Source organism: Hibiscus syriacus, unplaced genomic scaffold (assembly GCF_006381635.1).
Source record: "Hibiscus syriacus cultivar Baekdansim isolate YM2019G1 unplaced genomic scaffold, ASM638163v2 tig00110926_pilon, whole genome shotgun sequence".
Classification (NCBI taxonomy): domain Eukaryota; kingdom Viridiplantae; phylum Streptophyta; class Magnoliopsida; order Malvales; family Malvaceae; genus Hibiscus; species Hibiscus syriacus.
In genome coordinates, this window is record NW_024062913.1 from 199,668 (window position 1) to 208,135 (window position 8,468).

An 8,468-nucleotide genomic window follows, 5' to 3' on the forward strand; every position below is an offset into this window, starting at 1 on the left:
ATTTTTTCTTTAATATAAATTAAACTATATAAATTATATAAATTAAACTATATTAATTTTCCTTTACATTATTAATAATGTTTTATTTAATTTACATTTAAATAATTTTATTAAATAATTTTATATAATAGGTCTATTTATTAATATAATTATAATAATAAATATTTTATTATAACATTTAAAAAGTAATCATTTAATATTTTAATTACATCATAAGCTAAAAAACTGATAATTTTATTAAAATCTTATAATTTTGTCCATGGTAATATATAAGTCAGGTATCAGATCAGATCATTAACAAGTCAGATCATTTACAGGCCAGGTTAAAAACATATCAGGTTAAAAACAAGTCAGGTTAAAAACAAGTCAGGTTTAAAACAGGTCAGGTTAAAAATAGGTCAGGTTAAAAACAGGTCAGGTTGAAACAGGTCGGGTAATACCAGTTATTTATCAGGTCAATCTCGGGTTCGGGTTCATATCAGTCGGATGCAGTTCGGGTTCGGGTATCATATTTTCGGTTCAATTCGGGTTCAGGTTGTTCTCAGGTTGGATGCAGGTCGAGTTCGGATCCACAATTTTAGGTCCAAATCGGGTTCAGGTCAACACCAGTTCTGACTCGAGTCGGTTTCAGATCGTCACAGTGCAGGTCAAAAACAGTTTTGTCTTAGGTCGATTTCAGTCAGTTTTGTAGGTCGGGTCAGCTTTTTACAACTCTAGTTACATCTCCAACTTTTATTTTGAATCGACTGTTTCATGCCATTGTGACAACTAGGGCCTGGCAAAATGAGATGTTTTATTAAATGTAATGCAATTGTAGTTAATTAGTTAGATACTTCTGTCGATACGAAAATTGCTGTACTTGTGTTTTTTAAAAGATTTTTGTTTTAATTTATTAAATATATTTTGTTTTTATTTTAATGTAAAAATATATATTTTATCTTTATCATGACTTAAAAATTAAATATCTTAACTTGAAATATATTTAAATATTTTATTACTAATTTAATATAAAAATATATATATTTTACTCTTATTTTTTATTAAAAATATTTAATAATATGTCCTCCGCCTAATGAACAGTGTAAGTCCTCCGCCAAATATGTTAATATTAAAATATTAAATATTTTTAATTAAAAATGAGAGTAAAATTTATATTTTTATATTAATTTCTTATAGTAAAATATTTAAATATATTTAAGTTAAGATATTTAAAAATATATATTTTTAAGAGATGATAAAGATAAAATATATATTTTTACATTAAAATAAAGATAAAATATATTTAATAAATTAACACAAAATATATTATTAATTTTGAGTAAAATTTAAGATACTAAGAAACAAGAAATATATCATACTAAGAAACAAGAAATATATCATTTATTGTCCAAAATATTTTAAATGGTTGCCTTGGTTTAATGGTTTGACTTGTAATATTTCACTCCTATGTTCAAATCCCCGTTGCTTTATTTTCTTTCAATTAGAGCGTGACATATGTCACCCTCTAATTGGTAGAAATAAATATATTAAATTAAAAATAAATTAAAATAAATTTAGTATTCCAATCAAATGATAACATGTGTCGTGATAGTTGTGTAACCAATGACACATCCTGATTCGTAGGTAAATTTATTTTATTTATTAAATTATGATCAAATTGAAATAATATATAAATAATATGACTATTTGTGTAATTATATCATCTAGGTAAGTCTGTTAACGGCTTTTAACCGTCCACGTGTGTTTTCTATCACTCATAACAGCGAGTGACTAATTTATAACAAACAATACGTTAGTGACCAATTTGTGACTTTTAAAACATCAATGGTGAAAACAAAAACGTCCCAAAAATTAGTCACCATTAGAATAGTTTACCCTTCTTTTTTCTAATGGAATTGCAGGAATATTAAATTCCCAAAGAAAAGAGAGCTCCTTTTTTCCCACTTTATATTTGTTTTTGAAATCTCCATTGCTCTAATTTGTTGTAAAATGGCCGGTGGAGACTACATGCAAAACAACATTTCGCGGCTGAATCAATAATCTCGTGCCCGGTTAATTACCATCGATTAGTAAGCGTTTGGAACCTTGTTTTCTCCAAAATCACCATGGTTTAAGCTCCATTTTACACCCATGCTGGTTCTCTCCCCCGGGACCTTCCAGTGATAGTGAAAGACCATGGAGTAACAGATTCTTGCACCAAGTGACAGTGACCAAACGACACTGGTTGGCGATCTTCGTTCGGAAAACAGACATGAAAACGCTCTCCCCGGAATGAGAGGGTTGTGAGAGATAATGTAAGTTAGGAGATTTGGCTTTGTTATTATTTATAATAAAGATTAGATTGAGAGAGAAAATGTGAAAGAAAATCTGGGTTTCTAAAAAATAAAAAAAATCTGGGTTTGAAAGGAATCATAAGAAGAAGAAGAAGAAGAGAAGGAGAGAGAGAGAGTCAACAGAAGGTTACCTGCCACGTCAGCACGATCACAGCAGGGACAGAAATGAAAACGAAATAAAAGTTTACTGATGGTAATATAAGTTTTAAAAGTTAGATGACCAAAATGTATTTACCCTAAAAGTTTGGAGACTATTTATATAATTTGCCTTTTTTTGTTTCCTTCTTCTTTTCACCCAAACAGAAAACTGAAATCCCATTTAGATAGAGCAGAAGGAAGGATCGTAATTTCGTTACCCTTTTTATAGTATTTTTTTGTTTGCTAGGCGTTCTCTGATTTTTTTTCTCCTTTTGTTCTTTTTCTGTAGTATTTAGTTTTCTTCGTCTCTTTAATAGAATTTGTTTATAGGTTTTATATGATCATAGATCATTTTAGTGGCTTTAATTTCTCTTATTCTTTTTCCCTTCTCTTCCAGCTAGTTTCTTGCGCTTTTTGGATTTATTCAATTATTTAATCAATTGTAAGTTAAAAAAAAACTTGTCTTTTTTCGATTCCTTCATTTTTGTACCTGAGGTGGCGTTTGGTTCGCTGAAATGTTTCTAAGGGAATTAAATCTGTGAAGGAATTAAAATCTGTGAATGAATTGGAATCTGTTAGGAATTGGAATCCAATTCCATATTCTATTTGGTTGGCAAGAAATTGAATTGGAATCCAATTTCATATTCTATTTGGTTCGCAGACATGTCAGATGAATTTGATTTAAGTAATGTAAAATGACATGATTGTCCTTCTTGTTTTTTTGCTTAATTTTAATTTGTTTTATAAATTACATGTAGTAATATATATAAAAATTTAAAAAATATTAAATTTTAATTTTATTGATTGATTATTCATTTCAATAAATTATAAAAATTATGCTAATAAACATCATAAGTTAAAATCATCTCAATTAGGGATGATCATGGGTCGGGTTTTTTGTCCACTTGACCCGACCCGACCCGAGAACAAGGGAACTTCCATCCCAACCCGACCCGACCAAAATAAAGTTTCACCCGACCCGACCCGAATATATGAATTAGAAACCCGACCCGAAATAATAAAAAAATTATTTTTATTCAATAAAAACAGTGACTTAATTGAAAAAAAATTATATATAAAGGGATATTATTGTAATTATTCCTAAATATATAAGGTAAAATTATATATTTTTTCGGGTCGGGTTTTTTCACCCTAAACTCGAACCCGACCCGACCCGAATATCACACTTAAAAAAAACTGACCGACCCGACCAAAATAAAGTTTCACCCGACCCGACCCGAATATATGAATTAGAAACCCGACCCGACTCAACTCGAAATAATAATAAAATATTTTTATTCAATAAAACAGTGACTTAATTGAAAAAATATATATATATATATATATAGAGGGGTATTATTGTAATTATTCCTAAATATATAAGGTAAAATTATATATTTTTTCGGGTCAGTCGGGTTTTTTTCACCCTAAACCCGAACCCGACCCGACCCGAATATCACACTTAAAAAAACCGACCCGACCAAAATAAAGTTTCACCCGACCCGATCCGAATATATGAATTAAAAACCCTAACGACCCGACCCGAAATAATAAAAAAAATATTTTTATTCAATAAAAACAGTGATTTAATTGAAAAAAATTATATATATAGGGGTATTATTGTAATTATTCCTAAATATATAAGATAAAATTATATATTTTTTTCGGGTCGAGTCAGGTATTTTTCACCCTAAACCCGAACCCGACTCAACCCGAATATCATACTTAAAAAACCCGACCCGAACTCAATTTTTTTTAGAAAAAATTTCGGGTTCGGGTCCGAGTTGAGTGGCCATCCCTAATCCCAATTAAAATATGTTAATAATTAACAAAAGATTGACGAAGGTAGTATGATCAAATTTCACATTCCTCCAAGGGAATTGAATTCTATCATAGAATTGATAGAATTCACTTTTCCTCGTTTGTTGAAAAGTTGAAGTTATGAGGGATTCCAATTCCTTTGAAAACTAGAACCAAACATGAGAAATTGATGTAATTGGATTCAAATTCTCCCTAATTCCAATAAATTTCTACGAACCAAACGACACCTTAATGTTAATCCATAGAATCTTAATTTTAAAGGCATTAGATTCTGAGTAGATCTTCTGTTTTGTACATATTTCTTGCAGTGTTTTCTTTTAATTACAAATCTTCACTTTCCATTGCTTGGTTGTGTAAATGATGTATAAAAGAAATGTTTATAATTTGAAGTCTTCCATGTTGGAACCTTAGATAATATTGGATTTAGGTTTAGGGGTTTTGTAAATGTGATCAAACAGATATTCGGAAAGCTACCTCGAAAACCATCAAAATCATCCCATAATGATACAAATGGTGATGGAGGAGTCCATGGTAATTCCTCTTTGAATTCTTCTCTAGGTCCCAATTCTTTGAACAACTCAAAACCCGGTTCAGCTTCTTCAAAATCCTCCAGTTCATCACCTTCGAACAATGGTCCTCTTAATTCACATTCATCCAGTTCGAATGAATCGAATCATTGGAAGAAAACAGGTCCTCTTAAAAACCAAGGTGGTCTTGTATTAGCTGCAGGGGCTTATGAGGCTTTGCCTAGTTTCCGGGATGTCCCAAACTCGGAAAAGCATGGTCTTTTCCTTAGGAAGTTGGGCATGTGTTATGCGGTTTTTGATTTTAGTGATCCATCTAAGAACCTTAGAGAAAATGAAATAAAGAGGCAGACATTGTTGGAGCTTGTTGATTATGTATCATCTGTCTCAACCAAGTTCAATGAGGTTGCAATGCAAGAGATTACAATAATGGTGGCTGTTAATCTGTTAAGTACATTTCCATCCCCGAATCATGATAGCAAGATTCTAGAAATGTATGATGCGGAAGATGAAGAGCCGGCCATGGATCCTGCTTGGCCTCATCTTCAGATTGTCCATGAACTTTTTCTTAGATTTGTGGTTTCACCGGAGACTGATGCTAAGACTGCTAATAGATATATTGACCATCCATTTGTGTTGAAACTGTTGGATTTATTTGATTCGGATGATCAAAGAGAGAGGGAGTATCTAAAGACATTCTACATCGGATTTATGGGAAGTTCATGATTCATCGACCATACATTAGAAAAGCTATCAACAATGTCATCTACAGGTTTATTTTTGAGACAGAGAAACACAACGGAATTGCTGAATTGCTTGAAATCTTGGGGAGTATCATCAATGGGTTCGCTTTGCCTTTGAAGGAAGAGCACAAGCACTTCTTGGTCCGTGCTCTTATTCCTCTTCATAAGCCCAAGTGTGTTTCTAGGTATCATCAGCAACTTGCTTATTGTATTACCAGTTTTTTGAGAAAGACTTCAAGCTGGCTGATACGGTCATCCGAGGCCTTATAAAGTATTGGCCTGTAACTAATAGCTCGAAGGAGGTGATGTGACCCAGGCAGCAGAATTCCAACGCCGTATGGTTCCTCTTTTCCGTCGGATTGGTCGGTGCCTCAACAGCTCACATTTGCAGGTACTTATAGCATTTGCTTGTCAGACTTTGTTATAGCTTTTTGCCTTCTTCTATGACTAATTTCTACATACTTTAGTCACTGAGCAATGTATTGTTTTTCATTTTTTTGAGGTCTTTTATTCTATTTTTCTTCCCCAAAAGTTGATGTTGGAGTTTTTTGCTCACCTTAATGGAATGACGCTCCCCTCCAACTAGAGTTATTACACTTGGTACCTCATAGTTTGTTAGCGTAATATGATTCACTTGTCTTATCCTGATGAGATATTGACATATTGAGAAATCTCACTTGTCTTGGAAAGTAATGGATCTTAGCGTTTACAGTAAATGAGAGAAGGGGTTTAATTTCTGGGAGATGACGTGTATTTTATTACTGTCATCTAGCCCATGAATGACATTCATGAAGAATGCTCATCTGCTAATCTTCAACCTTTCTATACGTGAGAAATAATGCCAGATGTGTTTTGGTCAAATTCGTTAGAAGGCCACTGTACCATGTGCTTTTGGCTGACTTAGTCCCTTGACTATAATTTTTTATCATTTCTAGTCCTCTGCCTTTTCAAATATGTAACTTTAGTCTTGAGACCTACTTTGTCTGGGCAATTGCATCGAATATTTTGATGTGAAATATTTTTTAAAAGATATAATCTATGTCCAACTGTACAAAAAAGGACAAGGTGTATAGGTTACATCACAACGTCAAATTATTCAACAGAATGATGAAATTATAGTAAAGAGACTTAATCCTCTAAAACCTTCTGTACAATTTGACCATTTGTTTTAAACCAATAGTTGTTTACGTTGGAGTTAAGGGACTGGTGGTTATTTTGCTGTAGAAGAAGTCAATAAATTTGCTAATTAGTTATATACTATTTGTTCTACAATTTTGATCCTATTCTATTAGCTCTAAATGAATCGACAGCAATGAGTGCACAACTGTCACATGTGAGGGCTCATTTTTGCTTTAAATGAATGTTCTATGCTGGTGAATTTTGGTCTACAACCCTGCATTGAGTATTTTAATTTGTTATAACATGTTACTTTGGCAGGTAGCTGAACGTGCATTGTTCTTGTGGAACAATGATCACATAAGAAATCTCATCACTCAGAACCGCACGGTAATACTCCCTATAATCTTCCCGGCATTGGAGAGAAACACATGTGATCATTGGAATCCTGCTGTTCAGAGCCTTACAATAAATGTGCGGAAGATATTCTTGGATGCTGATCAAGCGCTCTTTGATGACTGTTTAGCCAGATTCCAAGAAAATGGAAAGAAGGAAAAGGAGATTCAGGAGAAGCGAGAACTAATCTGGAAGCAGTTTGAAGATGTGGCTGCATCTAAAGTAACGATGCTGTAGTGGTTTCAAGATCCATCTCTTACATTGCCATCAACACAAACCCTGAATGAGAGGTGCAACGGATGCAATTTGTAGGAAATCATTCAAATCCATCACAGTGAAATGATCCTCCAGTCCAGGGCGTTATTGAAATGGTGCAGCACCATTGGAATCGGTTGATGTTGCATTTGTTTTTAACAAGTCTTTAACCTCCTGAATGGCAAGTGGTGGGGTTCTCTGGCTATCAAGGTTACTTCTTCTTCTTCGGCTTTTTAAATGTGCTGGTTGGGTTTACTCATATTCTTTTATATTCCCCCTTCCTCCTCCCTCATCCTTGATAAGTTTAAGTTCGTGCATTGTGACATAAGGGATTTAGTTTAATGAGGGGGGAAAACATTTCTTTCTATTTACTATTATCATATATTGTTATTATTTTTATTTGTAATGATGCAAGGATATATATTTCTTCCTCTGTTTGTCCACTCCAGGGATTCAAAATCCATGATTCTTATATGAAGATGGTCTGAATTCACTGCAAGAGATTAGGGGTGTCCTAATAACTGTTTAAACTTAAAACACAATACGAATGTGACACAAAACAGTTGGTTGCAAATATTGCCTTGTTGCGGAAAGATGACTATCGGATAGAGCAAAATCGCAACTGATAATTTGAGAAAATAAAAATAAAGATAAAGAAGACACAAAATTTACGTGAGAAACCCCTAAATAATATAGGGTAAAAACCACGGGCAACGGTAAAAGAATTTCACTATGAAAAAATAGGAATTACAACATCTCTCGATCTACCAAGGAGAAAGCAATGATAATTTTCTCTTGATAAAAAGGAGAAAACAACTCTAAAAAAACTCTCTAAATTCTCTCTAGTATTGGAAGAAAGCTAAATGCTTTGGGATGGTTTTGAAGCTAAATGAGCTAGGGTATTTATAGTTGAAGCTTAAGAACTAATTGTAAATACCCTAAATTACAATAACTAAAAATGATTTTACCATTGCAAAAATTTCAACAAAAAAACTGTTGTAATTTGACAATTCCACCGCTTGGATTCGGTGCATTAATGCACCGAATTCTCCTTTGACTTTCAACAATCTCCCACTTGAAGATTTAATTAGAACAATCATATCTTCACACCATTCTTTCAACCTTGTACCATCATGTTGCCT

At 32.8% G+C, this 8,468-nt stretch overlaps 1 pseudogene; it reads left to right on the top strand.

Annotated features, from left to right (window-relative positions):
* The first annotated feature begins 259 nt into the window (after positions 1 to 259).
* On the top strand, positions 260 to 7,358 carry LOC120146437 (annotated as a pseudogene).
* The last annotated feature ends 1,110 nt before the right edge of the window (positions 7,359 to 8,468 follow it).